Source organism: Chiloscyllium punctatum, unplaced genomic scaffold (genome assembly GCF_047496795.1).
Source record: "Chiloscyllium punctatum isolate Juve2018m unplaced genomic scaffold, sChiPun1.3 scaffold_1085, whole genome shotgun sequence".
Lineage (NCBI taxonomy): Eukaryota > Metazoa > Chordata > Chondrichthyes > Orectolobiformes > Hemiscylliidae > Chiloscyllium > Chiloscyllium punctatum.
This window is the reverse complement of record NW_027310819.1, coordinates 1-19238: the sequence shown is the minus strand read 5'-3', so window position 1 is coordinate 19238 and position 19238 is coordinate 1. Positions and strand designations below refer to the sequence as shown.

Below are 19238 nucleotides of genomic sequence, written 5' to 3'. Positions count from 1 at the left end.
GGGGACAGGTCTGTCACTGTATAACACTGGGGTACAGTACTGGTGGGGACAGGTCTGTCAGTGTATAACACTGGAGTACAGTACTGGTGGGGACAGGTCTGTCAGTGTATAACACTGGGGTACAGTACTGGTGGGGACAGGGCTGTCCCTGTATAACACTGGGGTACAGTACTGGTGGGGACAGGTCTGTCAGTGTATAACACTGGGGTACAGTACTGGGTGGGGACAGGTCTGTCCCTGTATAACACTGGGGTACAGTACTGGTGGGGACAGGTCTGTCTGTGTATAACACTGGGGTACAGTACTGGTGGGGACAGGTCTGTCCCTGTATAACACTGGGGTACAGTACTGGTGGGGACAGGTCTGTCAGTGTATAACACTGGGGTACAGTACTGGTGGGGACAGGTCTGTCACTGTATAACACTGGGGTACAGTACTGGTGGGGACAGGTCTGTCCCTGTATAACACTGGGGTACAGTACTGGTGGGGACAGGGCTGTCCCTGTATTACACTGGGGTACAGTACTGGTGGGGACAGGTCTGTCAGTGTATAACACTGGGTACAGTACTGGTGAGGGACAGGTCTGTCAGTGTATAACACTGGGGTACAGTACTGGTGGGGACAGGTCTGTCTCTGTATAACACTGGGGTACAGTACTGGTGGGGACAGGTCTGTCCCTGTATAACACTGGGATACAGTACTGGTGGGGACAGGTCTGTCAGTGTATAACACTGGGGTACAGTACTGGTGGGGACAGGTCTGTCAGTGTATAACACTGGGGTACAGTACTGGTGGGGACAGGTCTGTCAGTATATAACACTGGGGTACAGTACTGGTGGGGACAGGTCTGTCCCTGTATAACACTGGGATACAGTACTGGTGGGGACAGGTCTGTCAGTGTATAACACTGGGGTACAGTACTGGTGGGGACAGGTCTGTGACTGTATAACACTGGGGTACAGTTCTGGTGGGGACAGGTCTGTCCCTGTATAACACTGGGGTACAGTACTGGTGGGGACAGGTCTGTCAGTGTATAACACTGGGGTACAGTACTGGTGGGGACAGGTCTGTCAGTGTATAACACTGTGGTACAGTACTGGTGGGGACAGGTTTGTCAGTATATAACACCGGGGTACAGTACTGGTGGGGAACAAGTCTGTCAGTGTATAACACTGGGGTACAGTACTGGTGGGGACAGGGCTGTCCCTGTATAACACTGGGGTACAGTACTGGTGGGGAACAGGTCTGTCACTGTATAACACTGGGGTACAGTACTGGTGGGGACAGGTCTGTCCCTGTATAACACTGGGGTACAGTACTGGTGGGGACAGGTCTGTCAGTGTATAACACTGGGTACAGTACTGGTGAGGGACAGGTCTGTTAGTGTATAACACTGGGGTACAGTACTGGTGGGGACAGGTCTGTCAGTGTATAACACTGGGGTACAGTACTGGTGGGGACAGGGCTGTCCCTGTATTACACTGGGGTACAGTACTGGTGGGGACAGGTCTGTCACTGTATAACACTGGGGTACAGTACTGGTGGGGACAGGTCTGTCCCTGTATAACACTGGGGTACAGTACTGGTGGGGACAGGCCTGTCAGTGCATAACACTGGGGTACAGTACTGGTGGGGGACAGGTCTGTCAGTGTATAACACTGGGGTACAGTACTGGTGGGGACAGGGCTGTCCCTGTATAACACTGGGGTACAGTACTGGTGGGGAACAGGTCTGTCACTGTATAACACTGGGGTACAGTACTGGTGGGGACAGGTCTGTCCCTGTATAACACTGGGGTACAGTACTGGTGGGGACAGGTCTGTCAGTGTATAACACTGGGTACAGTACTGGTGAGGGACAGGTCTGTCAGTGTATAACACTGGGGTACAGTACTGGTGGGGAACAGGTCTGTCACTGTATAACACTGGGGTACAGTACTGGTGGGGACAGGTCTGTCCCTGTATAACACTGGGGTACAGTACTGGTGGGGACAGGTCTGTCAGTGTATAACACTGGGTACAGTACTGGTGAGGGACAGGTCTGTTAGTGTATAACACTGGGGTACAGTACTGGTGGGGACAGGTCTGTCAGTGTATAACACTGGGGTACAGTACTGGTGGGGACAGGGCTGTCCCTGTATAACACTGGGGTACAGTACTGGTGGGGACAGGTCTGTCACTGTATAACACTGGGGTACAGTACTGGTGGGGACAGGTCTGTCCCTGTATAACACTGGGGTACAGTACTGGTGGGGACAGGCCTGTCAGTGCATAACACTGGGGTACAGTACTGGTGGGGGACAGGTCTGTCAGTGTATAACACTGGGGTACAGTACTGGTGGGGACACGTCTGTCCCTGTATAACACTGGGGTACAGTACTGGTGGGGACAGGTCTGTCAGTGTATAACACTGGGGTACAGTACTGGTGGGGACAGGTCTGTCAGTGTATAACACTGGGGTACAGTACTGGTGGGGACACGTCTGTCCCTGTATAACACTGGGGTACAGTACTGGTGGGGACAGGTCTGTCCCTGTATAACACTGGGGTACAGTACTGGTGGGGACACGTCTGTCCCTGTATAACACTGGGGTACAGTACTGGTGGGGACAGGTCTGTCAGTGTATAACACTGGGGTACAGTACTGGTGGGGACAGGTCTGTCCCTGTATAACACTGGGATGCAGTACTGGTGGGGACAGGTCTGTCCCTGTATAACACTGGGATACAGTACTGGTGGGGACAGGTCTGTCAGTGTATAACACTGCGGTACAGTACTGGGTGGGGACAGGTCTGTCAGTGTAGGACACTGGGGACAGGACTGGGTGGGGACAGGTCTGTCCCTGTATAACACTGGGGTACAGTACTGGTGGGGACAGGTCTGTCATTGTATAACACTGGGGTACAGTACTGGTGGGGACAGGTCTGTCAGTGTATAACACTGGAGTACAGTTCTGGTGGGGACAGGTCTGTCCCTGTACAACACTGGGGTACAGTACTGGTGGGGACAGGTCTGTCCCTGTATAACACTGGGGTACAGTACTGGTGGGGACAGGTCTGTCAGTGTATAACACTGGGGTACAGTACTGGTGGGGACAGGTCTGTCACTGTATAACACTGGGGTACAGTACTGGTGAGGGACAGGTCTGTCAGTGTATAACACTGGGGTACAGTACTGGTGGGGACAGGTCTGTCAGTGTATAACACTGGGGTACAGTACTGGTGGGGACAGGGCTGTCCCTGTATAACACTGGGGTACAGTACTGGTGGGGACAGGTCTGTCCCTGTATAACACTGGGGTACAGTCCTGGTGGGGACAGGCCTGTCAGTGTATAACACTGGGGTACAGTACTGGTGAGGGACAGGTCTGTCAGTGTATAACACTGGGGTATAGTACTGGTGGGGACACGTCTGTCCCTGTATAACACTGGGGTACAGTACTGGTGGGGACAGGTCTGTCCCTGTATAACACTGGGGTACAGTACTGGTGGGGACAGGTCTGTCCCTGTATAACACTGGGGTACAGTACTGGTGGGGACAGGTCTGTCCCTGTATAACACTGGGATACAGTACTGGTGGGGACAGGTCTGTCCCTGTATAACACTGGGATACAGTACTGGTGGGGACAGGTCTGTCAGTGTATAACACTGGGGTACAGTACTGGTGGGGACAGGGCTGTCCCTGTATAACACTGGGGTACAGTACTGGTGGGGACAGGTCTGTCACTGTATAACACTGGGGTACAGTACTGGTGGGGACAGGTCTGTCCCTGTATAACACTGGGGTACAGTACTGGTGGGGACAGGCCTGTCAGTGCATAACACTGGGGTACAGTACTGGTGGGGGACAGGTCTGTCAGTGTATAACACTGGGGTACAGTACTGGTGGGGACACGTCTGTCCCTGTATAACACTGGGGTACAGTACTGGTGGGGACAGGTCTGTCCCTGTATAACACTGGGATACAGTACTGGTGGGGACAGGTCTGTCAGTGTATAACACTGGGGTACAGTACTGGTGGGGACAGGTCTGTCCCTGTATAACACTGGGGTACAGTACTGGTGGGGACAGGTCTGTCAGTGTATAACACTGGAGTACAGTACTGGTGGGGACAGGTCTGTCCCTGTATAACACTGGGGTACAGTACTGGTGGGGACAGGTCTGTCAGTGTATAACACTGGGGTACAGTACTGGTGGGGACAGGTCTGTCAGTGTATAACACGGGGGTACAGTACTGGTGGGGACAGGTCTGTCAGTGTATAACACTGGGGTACAGTACTGGTGGGGACAGGTCTGTCAGTGTATAACACTGGGGTACAGTACTGGGTGGGGACAGGTCTGTCAGCGTAGGACACTGGGGTACAGTACTGGGTGGGGACAGGTCTGTCCCTGTATAACACTGGGGTACAGTACTGGTGGGGACAGGTCTGTCAGTGTATAACACTGGGGTACAGTACTGGTGGGGACAGGTCTGTCCCTGTATAACACTGGGGTACAGTACTGGTGGGGACAGGTCTGTCAGTGTATAACACTGGGGTACAGTACTGGTGGGGACAGGTCTGTCACTGTATAACACTGGGGTACAGTACTGGTGGGGACAGGTCTGTCCCTGTATAACACTGGGGTACAGTACTGGTGGGGACAGGTCTGTCAGTGTATAACACTGGGGTACAGTACTGGTGGGGACAGGTCTGTCCCTGTATAACACTGGGGAACAGTACTGGTGGGGACAGGTCTGTCAGTGTATAACACTGGGGTACAGTACTGGTGGGGACAGGTCTGTCACTGTATAACACTGGGGTACAGTACTGGTGGGGACAGGTCTGTCACTGTATAACACTGGGGTACAGTACTGGTGGGGACAGGTCTGTCACTGTATAACACTGGGGTACAGTACTGGTGGGGACAGGTCTGTCACTGTATAACACTGGGGTACAGTACTGGTGGGGACAGGTCTGTCACTGTATAACACTGGGGTACAGTACTGGTGGGGACAGGTCTGTCACTGTATAACACTGGGGTACAGTACTGGTGGGGACAGGTCTGTCAGTGTATAACACTGGGGTACAGTACTGGTGGGGACAGGTCTGTCCGTGTATAACACTGGGGTACAGTACTGGGTGGGGACAGGTCTGTCAGTGTAGGACACTGGGGTATAGTACTGGGTGGGGACAGGTCTGTCCCTGTATAACACTGGGGTACAGTACTGGTGGGGACAGGTCTGACCCTGTATAACACTGGGGTACAGTACTGGTGGGGACAGGTCTGTCCCTGTATAACACTGGGGTACAGTACTGGGTGGGGACAGGTCTGTCAGTGTAGGACACTGGGGTACAGTACTGGGTGGGGACAGGTCTGTCCCTGTATAACACTGGGGTACAGTACTGGTGGGGACAGGTCTGTCTGAGTATAACACTGGGGTACAGTACTGGTGGGGACAGGTCTGTCCCTGTATAACACTGGGTACAGTACTGGTGGGGACAGGTCTGTCAGTGTATAACACTGGGGTACAGTACTGGTGGGGACAGGTCTGTCACTGTATAACACTGGGGTACAGTACTGGTGGGGACAGGTCTGTCCCTGTATAACACTGGGGTACAGTACTGGTGGGGACAGGTCTGTCCCTGTATAACACTGGGGTACAGTACTGGTGGGGACAGGTCTGTCAGTGTATAACACTGGGTACAGTACTGGTGAGGGACAGGTCTGTCAGTGTATAACACTGGGGTACAGTACTGGTGGGGACAGGTCTGTCTCTGTATAACACTGGGGTACAGTACTGGTGGGGACAGGTCTGTCCCTGTATAACACTGGGATACTGTACTGGTGGGGACAGGTCTGTCAGTGTATAACACTGGGGTACAGTACTGGTGGGGACAGGTCTGTCAGTATATAACACTGGGGTACAGTACTGGTGGGGACAGGTCTGTCCCTGTATAACACTGGGATACAGTACTGGTGGGGACAGGTCTGTCAGTGTATAACACTGGGGTACAGTACTGGTGGGGACAGGTCTGTGACTGTATAACACTGGGGTACAGTACTGGTGGGGACAGGTCTGTCCCTGTATAACACTGGGGTACAGTACTGGTGGGGACAGGTCTGTCAGTGTACAACACTGGGTTACAGTACTGGTGGGGACAGGTCTGTCAGTGTATAACACTGTGGTACAGTACTGGTGGGGACAGATCTGTCAGTATATAACACCGGGGTACAGTACTGGTGGGGAACAGGTCTGTCAGCGTATAACACCGGGGTACAGTACTGGTGGGGACAGGTCTGTCACTGTATAACACTGGGGTACAGTACTGGTGGGGAACAGGTCTGTCACTGTATAACACTGGGGTACAGTACAGGTGGGGACAGGTCTGTCCCTTTATAACACTGGGGTACAGTACTGGTGGGGACAGGTCTGTCAGTGTATAACACTGGGTACAGTACTGGTGAGGGACAGGTCTATCAGTGTATAACACTGGGGTACAGTACTGGTGGGGAACAGGTCTGTCACTGTATAACACTGGGGAACAGTACTGTTGGGGAACAGGTCTGTCACTGTATAACACTGGGGTACAGTACTGGTGGGGACAGGTCTGTCCCTGTATAACACTGGGGTACAGTACTGGTGGGGACAGGTCTGTCAGTGTATAACACTGGGTACAGTACTGGTGAGGGACAGGTCTGTCAGTGTATAACACTGGGGTACAGTACTGGTGGGGACAGGTCTGTCCCTGTATAACACTGGGGTACAGTACTGGTGGGGACAGGTCTGTCACTGTATAACACTGGGGTACAGTACTGGTGCGGACAGGTCTGTCCCTGTATAACACTGGGGTACAGTACTGGTGGGGACAGGTCTGTCAGTGTATAACACTGGGGTACAGTACTGGTGGGGACAGGTCTGTCAGTGTATAACACTGGGTACAGTACTGGTGAGGGACAGGTCTGTCAGTGTATAACACTGGGGTACAGTACTGGTGGGGACAGGTCTGTTAGTGTATAACACTGGGGTACAGTACTGGTGGGGACAGGGCTGTCCCTGTATAACACTGGGGTACAGTACTGGTGGGGACAGGTCTGTCAGTGTATAACACTGGGGTACAGTACTGGGTGGGGACAGGTCTGTCCCTGTATAACACTGGGGTACAGTACTGGTGGGGACAGGTCTGTCACTGTATAACACTGGGGTACAGTACTGGTGGGGACAGGTCTGTCCCTGTATAACACTGGGGTACAGTACTGGTGGGGACAGGTCTGTCCCTGTATAACACTGGGGTACAGTACTGGTGGGGACAGGTCTGTCAGTGTATAACACTGGGTACAGTACTGGTGAGGGACAGGTCTGTCAGTGTATAACACTGGGGTACAGTACTGGTGGGGACAGGTCTGTCTCTGTATAACACTGGGGTACAGTACTGGTGGGGACAGGTCTGTCAGTGTATAACACTGGGGTACAGTACTGGTGGGGACAGGTCTGTCAGTGTATAACACTGGGGTACAGTACTGGTGGGGACAGGTCTGTCAGTATATAACACTGGGGTACAGTACTGGTGGGGACAGGTCTGTCCCCGTATAACACTGGGATACAGTACTGGTGGGGACAGGTCTGTCAGTGTATAACACTGGGGTACAGTACTGGTGGGGACAGGTCTGTGACTGTATAACACTGGGGTACAGTACTGGTGGGGACAGGTCTGTCCCTGTATAACACTGGGGTACAGTACTGGTGGGGACAGGTCTGTCAGTGTATAACACTGGGGTACAGTACTGGTGGGGAAAGGTCTGTCAGTGTATAACACTGTGGTACAGTACTGGTGGGGACAGGTCTGTCAGTGTATAACACTGGGGTACAGTACTGGTGGGGAACAGGTCTGTCACTGTAAAACACTGGGGTACAGTACTGGTGGGGACAGGTCTGTCCCTGTATAACACTGGGGTACAGTACTGGTGGGGACAGGTCTGTCAGTGTATAACACTGGGGTACAGTACTGGTGGGGAACAGGTCTGTCACTGTATAACACTGGGGTACAGTACTGGTGGGGACAGGTCTGTCCCTGTATAACACTGGGGTACAGTACTGGTGGGGACAGGTCTGTCCCTGTATAACACTGGAGTACAGTACTGGTGGGGACAGGTCTGTCCCTGTATAACACTGGGGTACAGTACTGGTGGGGACAGGTCTGTCCCTGTATAACACTGGGGTACAGTACTGGTGGGGACAGGTCTGTCAGTGTATAACACTGGGGTACAGTACTGGGTGGGGACAGGTCTGTCAGTGTATAACACTGGGGTACAGTACTGGTGAGGGACAGGTCTGTTAGTGTATAACACTGGGGTACAGTACTGGTGGGGACAGGTCTGTCAGTGTATAACACTGGGGTACAGTACTGGTGGGGACAGGTCTGTCACTGTATAACACTGGGGTACAGTACTGGTGGGGACAGGTCTGTCCCTGTATAACACTGTGGTACAGTACTGGTGGGGACAGGTCTGTCAGTGTATAACACTGGGGTACAGTACTGGTGGGGACAGGTCTGTCAGTGTATAACACTGGGGTACAGTACTGGTGGGGACAGGTCTGTCACTGTATAACACTGGGGTACAGTACTGGTGGGGACAGGTCTGTCAGTGTATAACACTGGGGTACAGTACTGGTGGGGACAGGTCTGTCACTGTATAACACTGGGGTACAGTACTGGTGGGGACAGGTCTGTCCCTGTATAACACTGGGGTACAGTACTGGTGGGGACGGGTCTGTCCCTGTATAACACTGGGGTACAGTACTGGTGGGGACAGGTCTGTCAGTGTATAACACTGGGGTACAGTACTGGGTGGGGACAGGCCTGTCAGTGTATAACACTGGGGTACAGTACTGGTGGGGACAGGTCTGTCCGTGTATAACACTGGGGTACAGTACTGGTGGGGGACAGGTCTGTCCCTGTATAACACTGGGGTACAGTACTGGTGGGGACAGGTCTGTCACTGTATAACACTGGGGTACAGCACTGGTGGGGACAGGTCTGTCTCTTTATAACACTGGGGTACAGTACTGGTGTGGACAGGTCTGTCACTGTATAACATTGGGGTACAGTACTGGGTGGGGACAGGTCTGTCAGTGTATAACAGTGGGGTACAGTACTGATGGGGACAGGTCTGTCGCTGTATAACACTGGGATACAGTACTGGTGGGGACAGGTCTGTCCTTGTATAACACTGGGGTACAGTACTGGTGGGGACAGGTCTGTCAGTGTATAACACTGGGGTACAGTACTGGTGGGGACAGGTCTGTCAGTGTATAACACTGGGGTACAGTACTGGTGGGGACAGGTCTGTCAGTGTATAAAACTGGGGTACAGTACTGGTGGGGACATTCTGTCCCTGTATAACACTGGGGTACAGTACTGGTGGGGACAGGTCTGTCTCTGTATAACAGTGGGGTACAGTACTGGTGGGGACAGGTCTGTCACTGTATAACACTGGGGTACAGTACTGGTGGGGACAGGTCTGTCACTGTATAACACTGGGGGACAGTATTGGTGGGGGACAGGTCTGTCAGTGTATAACACGGGGGTACAGTACTGGGTGGCGACAGGTCTGTCAGTGTATAACACTGGGGTACAGTACTGGTGGGGATAGGTCTGTCAGTGTATAACACTGGGGTACAGTACTGGTGGGGATAGGTCTGTCACTGTATAACACTGGGGTACAGTACTGGTGGGGATAGGTCTGTCAGTGTATAACACTGGGGTACAGTACTGGTGGGGACAGGTCTGTCCCTGTATAACACTGGGGTACTGTACTGGTGGGGACAGGTCTGTCAGTGTATAACACTGGGGTACAGTACTGGGTGGGGACAGGTCTGTCAGTGTATAACAGTGGGGTACAGTACTGATGGGGACAGGTCTGTCGCTGTTTAACACTGGGATACAGTACTGGTGGGGACAGGTCTGTCCCTGTATAACACTGGGGTACAGTACTGGTGGGGACAGGTCTGTCAGTGTATAACACTGGGATACAGTACTGGTGGGGACAGGTCTGTCAGTGTATAACACTGGGGTACAGTACTGGTGGGGACAGGTCTGTCACTGTATAACACTGGGGTACAGTACTGGTGGGGACAGGTCTGTCACTGTATAACATTGGGTTACAGTACTGGTGGGAACAGGTCTGTCAGTGTATAACACTGGGGTACAGTACTGGTGGGGACAGGTCTGTCAGTGTATAACACTGGGGTACAGTACTGGTGGGGACAGGTCTGTCACTGTATAACACTGGGGTACAGTACTGGTGGGGACAGGTCTGTCACTGTATAACACTGGGGTACAGTACTGGTGGGGACAGGTCTGTCAGTGTATAACACTGGGGTACAGTACTAGTGGGGACAGGTCTGTCTCTTTATAACACTGGGGTACAGTACTGGTGTGGACAGGTCTGTCACTGTATAACATTGGGGTACAGTACTGGGTGGGGACAGGTCTGTCTCTTCATAACACTGGGGTACAGTACTGGTGGGGACAGGTCTGTCAGTGTATAACACTGGGGTACAGTACTGGTGCGGACAGGTCTGTCACTGTATAACACTGGGGTACAGTACTGGTGGGGACAGGTCTGTCCCTGTATAACACTGGGGTACAGTACTGGTGGGGACAGGTCTGTCCCTGTATAACACTGGGGTACAGTACTGGTGGGGACAGGTCTGTCAGTGTATAACACTGGGTACAGTACTGGTGAGGGACAGGTCTGTCAGTGTATAACACTGGGGTACAGTACTGGTGGGGACAGGTCTGTCTCTGTATAACACTGGGGTACAGTACTGGTGGGGACAGGTCTGTCCCTGTATAACACTGGGATACAGTACTGGTGGGGACAGGTCTGTCAGTGTATAACACTGGGGTACAGTACTGGTGGGGACAGGTCTGTCAGTGTATAACACTGGGGTACAGTACTGGTGGGGACAGGTCTGTCAGTATATAACACTGGGGTACAGTACTGGTGGGGACAGGTCTGTCCCTGTATAACACTGGGATACAGTACTGGTGGGGACAGGTCTGTCAGTGTATAACACTGGGGTACAGTACTGGTGGGGACAGGTCTGTGACTGTATAACACTGGGGTACAGTACTGGTGGGGACAGGTCTGTCCCTGTATAACACTGGGGTACAGTACTGGTGGGGACAGGTCTGTCAGTGTACAACACTGGGGTACAGTACTGGTGGGGACAGGACTGTCAGTGTATAACACTGTGGTACAGTACTGGTGGGGACAGGTCTGTCAGTATATAACACCGGGGTACAGTACTGGTGGGGAACAGGTCTGTCAGTGTATAACACTGGGGTACAGTACTGGTGGGGAACAGGTCTGTCACTGTATAACACTGGGGTACAGTACTGGTGGGAACAGGTCTGTCCCTGTATAACACTGGGGTACAGTACTGGTGGGGACAGGTCTGTCAGTGTATAACACTGGGTACAGTACTGGTGAGGGACAGGTCTATCAGTGTATAACACTGGGGTACAGTACTGGTGGGGAACAGGTCTGTCACTGTATAACACTGGGGTACAGTACTGGTGGGGAACAGGTCTGTCACTGTATAACACTGGGGTACAGTACTGGTGGGGACAGGTCTGTCCCTGTATAACACTGGGGTACAGTACTGGTGGGGACAGGTCTGTCAGTGTATAACACTGGGTACAGTACTGGTGAGGGACAGGTCTGTCAGTGTATAACACTGGGGTACAGTACTGGTGGGGACAGGTCTGTCAGTGTATAACACTGGGGTACAGTACTGGTGGGGACAGGGCTGTCCCTGTATAACACTGGGGTACAGTACTGGTGGGGACAGGTTTGTCAGTGTATAACACTGGGGTACAGTACTGGGTGGGGACAGGTCTGTCCCTGTATAACACTGGGGTACAGTACTGGTGGGGACAGGTCTGTCACTGTATAACACTGGGGTACAGTACTGGTGGGGACAGGTCTGTCCCTGTATAACACTGGGGTACAGTACTGGTGGGGACAGGTCTGTCAGTGTATAACACTGGGGTACAGTATTGGTGGGGACAGGTCTGTCAGTGTATAACACTGGGTACAGTACTGGTGAGGGACAGGTCTGTCAGTGTATAACACTGGGGTACAGTACTGGTGGGGACAGGTCTGTCTCTGTATAACACTGGGGTACAGTACTGGTGGGGACAGGTCTGTCCCTGTATAACACTGGGATACAGTACTGGTGGGGACAGGTCTGTCAGTGTATAACACTGGGGTACAGTACTGGTGGGGACAGGTCTGTCAGTGTATAACACTGGGGTACAGTACTGGTGGGGACAGGTCTGTCAGTATATAACACTGGGGTACATTACTGGTGGGGACAGGTCTGTCCCTGTATAACACTGGGATACAGTACTGGTGGGGACAGGTCTGTCAGTGTATAACACTGGGGTACAGTACTGGTGGGGACAGGTCTGTCAGTGTATAACACTGGGGTACAGTACTGGTGGGGACAGGTCTGTCCCTGTATAACACTGGGGTACAGTACTGGTGGGGACAGGTCTGTCAGTGTATAACACTGGGGTACAGTACTGGTGGGGACAGGTCTGTCACTGTATAACACTGGGGTACAGTACTGGTGGGGACGGGTCTGTCCCTGTATAACACTGGGGTACAGTACTGGTGGGGACAGGTCTGTCAGTGTATAACACTGGGGTACAGTACTGGGTGGGGACAGGCCTGTCAGTGTATAACACTGGGGTACAGTACTGGTGGGGACAGGTCTGTCCGTGTATAACACTGGGGTACAGTACTGGTGGGGGACAGGTCTGTCCCTGTATAACACTGGGGTACAGTACTGGTGGGGACAGGTCTGTCACTGTATAACACTGGGGTACAGCACTGGTGGGGACAGGTCTGTCAGTGTATAACACTGGGGTACAGTACTAGTGGGGACAGGTCTGTCTCTTTATAACACTGGGGTACAGTACTGGTGTGGACAGGTCTGTCACTGTATAACATTGGGGTACAGTACTGGGTGGGGACAGGTCTGTCAGTGTATAACAGTGGGGTACAGTACTGATGGGGACAGGTCTGTCGCTGTATAACACTGGGATACAGTACTGGTGGGGACAGGTCTGTCCTTGTATAACACTGGGGTACAGTACTGGTGGGGACAGGTCTGTCAGTGTATAACACTGGGGTACAGTACTGGTGGGGACAGGTCTGTCAGTGTATAACACTGGGGTACAGTACTGGTGGGGACAGGTCTGTCACTGTATACTACTGGGGTACAGTACTGGTGGGGACAGGTCTGTCAGTGTATAAAACTGGGGTACAGTACTGGTGGGGACATTCTGTCCCTGTATAACACTGGGGTACAGTACTGGTGGGGACAGGTCTGTCTCTGTATAACACTGGGGTACAGTACTGGTGGGGACAGGTCTGTCAGTGTATAACACTGGGGTACAGTACTGGTGGGGACAGGTCTGTCAGTGTATAACACTGGGGGACAGTACTGGTGGGGGACAGGTCTGTCAGTGTATAACACGGGGGTACAGTACTGGGTGGCGACAGGTCTGTCAGTGTATAACACTGGGGTACAGTACTGGTGGGGATAGGTCTGTCAGTGTATAACACTGGGGTACAGTACTGGTGGGGACAGGTCTGACCCAGTATAACACTGGGGTACAGTACTGGTGGGGACAGGTCTGTCAGTGTATAACACTGGGGTACAGTACTGGGTGGGGACAGGTCTGTCAGTGTATAACAGTGGGGTACAGTACTGATGGGGACAGGTCTGTCGCTGTTTAACACTGGGATACCGTACTGGTGGGGACAGGTCTGTCCCTGTATAACACTGGGGTACAGTACTGGTGGGGACAGGTCTGTCAGTGTATAACACTGGGATACAGTACTGGTGGGGACAGGTCTGTCAGTGTATAACACTGGGGTACAGTACTGGTGGGGACAGGTCTGTCACTGTATAACACTGGGGTACAGTACTGGTGGGGACAGGTCTGTCACTGTATAACATTGGGTTACAGTACTGGTGGGAACAGGTCTGTCAGTGTATAACACTGGGGTACAGTACTGGTGGGGACAGGTCTGTCAGTGTATAACACTGGGGTACAGTACTGGTGGGGACAGGTCTGTCACTGTATAACACTGGGGTACAGTACTGGTGGGGACAGGTCTGTCACTGTATAACACTGGGGTACAGTACTGGTGGGGACAGGTCTGTCAGTGTATAACACTGGGGTACAGTACTAGTGGGGACAGGTCTGTCTCTTTATAACACTGGGGTACAGTACTGGTGTGGACAGGTCTGTCACTGTATAACATTGGGGTACAGTACTGGGTGGGGACAGGTCTGTCTCTTCATAACACTGGGGTACAGTACTGGTGGGGACAGGTCTGTCAGTGTATAACACTGGGGTACAGTACTGGTGCGGACAGGTCTGTCACTATATAACACTGGGGCACAGTACTGGTGGGGACAGGTCTGTCCCTGTATAACACTGGTGTACAGTACTGGTGGGGACAGGTCTGTCCGTGTATAACTCTGGGGTACAGTACTGGTGGGGACAGGTCTGTCAGTGTATAACACTGGGGTACAGTACTGGTGCGGACAGGTCTGTCACTGTATAACACTGGGGTACAGTACTAGTGGGGACAGGTCTGTCAGTGTATAACACTGGGGTACAGTGCTGGTGGGGACAGGTCTGTCAGTGTATAACACTGGAGTACAATACTGGTGGGGACAGGTCTGTCACTGCATAACACTGGGGTACAGTACTGGTGGGGACAGGTCTGTCACTGCATAACACTGGGGTACAGTACTGGTGGGGACAGGTCTGTCCGTGTATAACTCTGGGGTACAGTACTGGTGGGGACAGTTCTGTCATTGTATAATACTGGGGTACAGTACTAGTGGGGACACGTCTGTCAGTGTATAACACTGGGGTACAGTACTGGTGGGGACAGGTCTGTCACTGCATAACACTGGGGTACAGTACTGGTGGGGACAGGTCTGTCACTGCATAACACTGGGGTACAGTACTGGTGGGGACAGGTCTGTCACTGCATAACACTGGGGTACAGTACTGGTGGGGACAGGTCTGTCACTGCATAACACTGGGGTACAGTACTGGTGGGGACAGGTCTGTCCGTGTATAACTCTGGGGTACAGTACTGGTGGGGACAGTTCTGTCATTGTATAATACTGGGGTACAGTACTAGTGGGGACACGTCTGTCAGTGTATAACACTGGGGTACAGTACTGGTGGGGACAGGTCTGTCAGTGTATAACACTGGGGTACAGTACTGGTGGGGACAGGTCTGTCTCTTTATAATACTGGGGTACAGTACTGGTGTTCCTGTGTATCACTGGGCTTGTGGTGCAGAAACGTCAGGGTTGCCTGTTTTGGGGAGATTTTAATGTTCATTGTTTGGTGTTTTTCTCACTTCAGTTCCGGAGTTGAATATCTTGAACAAACAATCTCTCAAAATACACATACTGGAAGCAGCGAAACAGTTTCAAATATGGATGGTGTTCTGGGTGAGTCTGATTGGGACATAACAGGTTTAGATACAGAGTAAAGCTAACTCTACACGTTCCCCCCATCAAACACTCCCAGGACAGGGACAGCACGGGGTTAGATACAGAGTAAAGCTCTCTCTACACTCTCCCCCCATCACACACTCCCAGGACAGGGACAGCATGGGGTTAGATACAGAGTAAAGCTCTCTCTACACTGTCCCCTATCAAACACTCCCGGGGACAGAGACAGCACGGGGTTAGATACAGAATAAAACTCCCTCTACACTATCACCCCCCATCAAACACTCCCAGGGACAGGGACAGCACGGGGTTAGATACAGAGTAAAGCTTCCTCTACACTGTCCCCCCATCAAACACTCCCAGGGACAGAGACAGCACGGGGGTTAGATACAGAGTAAAGCTCCTTCTACACTGTCCACCCATCACACACTCCCAGGGACAGGGACAACACGGGGTTAGATACAGAGTAAAGCTGCCTCTACACTGTCCCCCCCATCAAACACTCCCAGGGACAGGGACAGCACGGGGTTAGATACAGAGTAAAGCTTCCTCTACACTGTCCCCTCATCAAACACTCCCAGGGACAGGGACAGCACGGGGTTAGATACAGAGTAAAGCTCTCTCTACACTGTCCCCCCCATCAAACACTCCCAGGGACAGGGACAGCACGGGGTTAGATACAGAGTAAAGCTCCCTCTACACTATCCCCATCAAACACTCCCAGGGACAGGGACAGCACGGGGTTAGATACAGGGTAAAGCTGCCTCTACACTATCCCCATCAAACACTCCCAGGGACAGGGACAGCACGGGGTTAGATACAGAGTAAATCTCCCTCTACACTGTCTCCCCCCATCAAACACTCCCAGGACAGGGACAGCACGGGGTTAGATACAGAGTAAAGCTTTCTCTACACTGTCCCCCCATCAAACACTCGCAGGACAGGGACAGCACGGGGTTAGATACAGAGTAAAGCTACCTCTACACTGTCCCCCCCATCAAACACTCCCAGGGACAGGGACAGCACGGGGTTAGATACAGAGTAAAGCTCCCTCTACACTATCCCCATCAAACACTCCCAGGGACAGGGACAGCACGGGGTTAGATACAGGGTAAAGCTGCCTCTACACTGTCCCCCATCAAACACTTCCAGGGACAGGGACAGCATGGGGTTAGATACAGAGTAAAGCTCCCTCTACACTTTCCCCCCATCAAACACTCCCAGGGACAAGGACAGCACGGGGTTAGATACAGAGTAAAGCTTCCTCTACACTGTCCCCCCATCAAACACTCCCAGGGACAGGGACAGCACGGGGTTAGATACAGAGTAAAGCTCTCTCTACACTGTCCCCCCCATCAAACACTCCCGGGGACAGAGACAGCACGGGGGTTAGATACAGGGGAAAGCTCTCTCTACACTGTCCCCCATCAAACACTCCCAGGGACAGGGATAGCATGGGGTTAGATACAGAGTAAAGCTCTCTCTACACTGTCCCCCCCATCAAAGACTACCAGGGACAGGGACAGCACAGGGTTAGATACAGAGTAAAGCTGTACGGGGTGTACTGGGTGTACGGGATATGCGGGTGGTTTCATTGTTTAACGATGCCCCATTTCCTATTTCCTATTTCCTTCCCCTTTCCTGTTTATCCCCTTTCTGTTTTTCCCCATTTCCTGTTTATCCCTCTTTCCCGTTTATCCCCTTTCCCATTTATCCCCTTTCCCCTTTGCCCCCTTTCCTGTTTATCCCCTTTCCTGTTTATCCCCTTTCCTGTTTATTCCCCTTTCCCGTTTACCCCCTTTCCCGTTTACCCCCTTTCCTGTTTATCCCCCTTTCCTGTTTATCCCCCTTTCCCGTTTATCCCCTTTCCTGTTTTCCCCTTTTCCTGTTTATCCCCTTTCCTGTTTATTCCCCTTTCCCATTTATCCCCTTTCCCCTTTGCCCCCTTTCCTGTTTATCCCCTTTCCTGTTTACCCCCTTTCCCGTTTATCCCCCTTTCCCGTTTTCCCCTTTTCCTGTTTATCCCCTTTCCTGTTTATTCCCCTTTCCCGTTTACCCCCTTTCCTGTTTATCCCCCTTTCCTGTTTATCCCCCTTTCCCGTTTATCCCCTTTCCTGTTTTCCCCTTTTCCTGTTTATCCCCTTTCCTGTTTATTCCCCTTTCCCATTTATCCCCTTTCCCCTTTGCCCCCTTCCCCTTTGCCCCCTTTCCTGTTTATCCCCTTTCCTGTTTACCCCCTTTCCCGTTTATCCCCCTTTCCTGTTTACCCCCTTTCCTGTTTTCCTCTTTTCCTGTTTATCCCCTTTCCTGTTTATTCCCCTTTCCCGTTTACCCCCCTTTCCTGTTTATTCCCCTTTCCCGTTTACCCCCTTTCCCGTTTACCCCCTTTCCTGTTTATCCCCCCTTTCCTGTTTATCCCCCTTTCCCGTTTATCCCCTTTCCTGTTTATCCCTTTTTCCTGTTTACCCCTTTCCCATTTACCCCTTTTCCTGTTTATCCCCCTTTCCGACTGCCCCCTTTCCCATTTCCCCCCCTTTCCCGTTTGCCCCTCCTTCAGGAACTGGCCGTTCTCTTGCCCCACGTCACGTTTGAGATCCACTTGGTTGGTGAGAGTTTACCCCCCGAGGTGGATGAACAACACTTCACCCTCCACAGAAAGGTCTCGCCTGAGGGGGACCGAGGGAGGGAGAGCAAAGGAGAGGGGGAGAGACAGGGGGGGAGAGAGAGGGGGAGGGGGGGAGAGAGAGGGGGGGAGCGGGGGAGAGAGAGGGGGGGAGCGGGGAGAGAGAGGGGGGGAGTGGGGAGAGAGGAGGGGGGGAGCGGGGAGAGAGAGGGGGGAGAGAGGGGGGAGAGGGAGGGTGAGGGAGGGAGAGGGAGTGGGAGAGTGGGAGAGGGGGGAGAGAGAGAAGGAGAATGAAAGGGAGGGGGAGGGGGGGAAAGTGAGGAGCGCGAGGTGAGGGGAGAGAGAGTGGGGGAGGGGGTGGGGGAGGGGTTGGGGGAGGGAGAGGGAGAGGGAGGGGGGAGAGGGGAGGGGGGAGAGGGAGGGGGGGGAGGGGGTGGGGGAGGGGGGGAGGGGGTGGGGGAGGGGTTGGGCGAGGGAGAGGGAGAGAGGGAGGGGGGGAGAGGGAGGGGGGAGGGGGAGGGGGAGGGGGGAGGGGGGAGGGGTTGGGGGGAGGGAGAGGGAGGGGGAGAGGGAGGGGAGAGGGAGGGGGGGGGAGTGAGGGGGGGAGGGAGGGGGGGGAGGGTGAGAGAGGGAGGGGGAGGGTGAGAGAGGGAGGGGGAGGGTGAGAGAGAGGGGAGGGGGAGAGGGAGGGTGAGGGAGGGAGAGGAGGGAGGGGAAAGGGAGGGGAGAGGGAGGGGAGAGGGAGGGTGAGGGGAGGAGGAGAGAGGGAGGCTGAGAGAGGGAGAGGGAGTGGGAGAGGTGGGAGAGAGAGAAGGAGAATGAAAGGGAGGGAGGGGAGTGCGAGGGAGGGAGGGAGTGCGAGGAGGGGGGGAGAGTGAGGGAGTGCGAGGTGGGGGGAGTGCGAGGTGTGGGGGAGTGCGAGGTGGGGGGAGTGCGAGGTGGGGGGAGAGTGAGGTGGGGGGAGGGAGAGTGAGGTGGGGGGGAGAGAGAGAGAGAGAGAGAGGGCAGGGGGGAGGGTGAGGGACAGGGAGGGGGAGAGGGAGGGTGAGGGAGGGTGAGGGAGGGTGCAGGG

At 53.3% G+C, this 19238-nt stretch overlaps 1 long non-coding RNA gene across 1 annotated transcript in view; it reads left to right on the top strand.

Moving 5' to 3' along the window:
* The window catches only part of LOC140474588 (uncharacterized), a 42221-nt gene extending 24019 nt beyond the window's left edge, over positions 1-18202 (top strand). The window contains exons 2-3 of the long non-coding RNA XR_011959237.1: positions 15452-15540; positions 18101-18202. This is a non-coding gene — a long non-coding RNA (uncharacterized lncRNA). The remainder of the gene's footprint in view (positions 1-15451; positions 15541-18100) is intronic.
* Positions 18203-19238: the final 1036 nt, after the last annotated feature.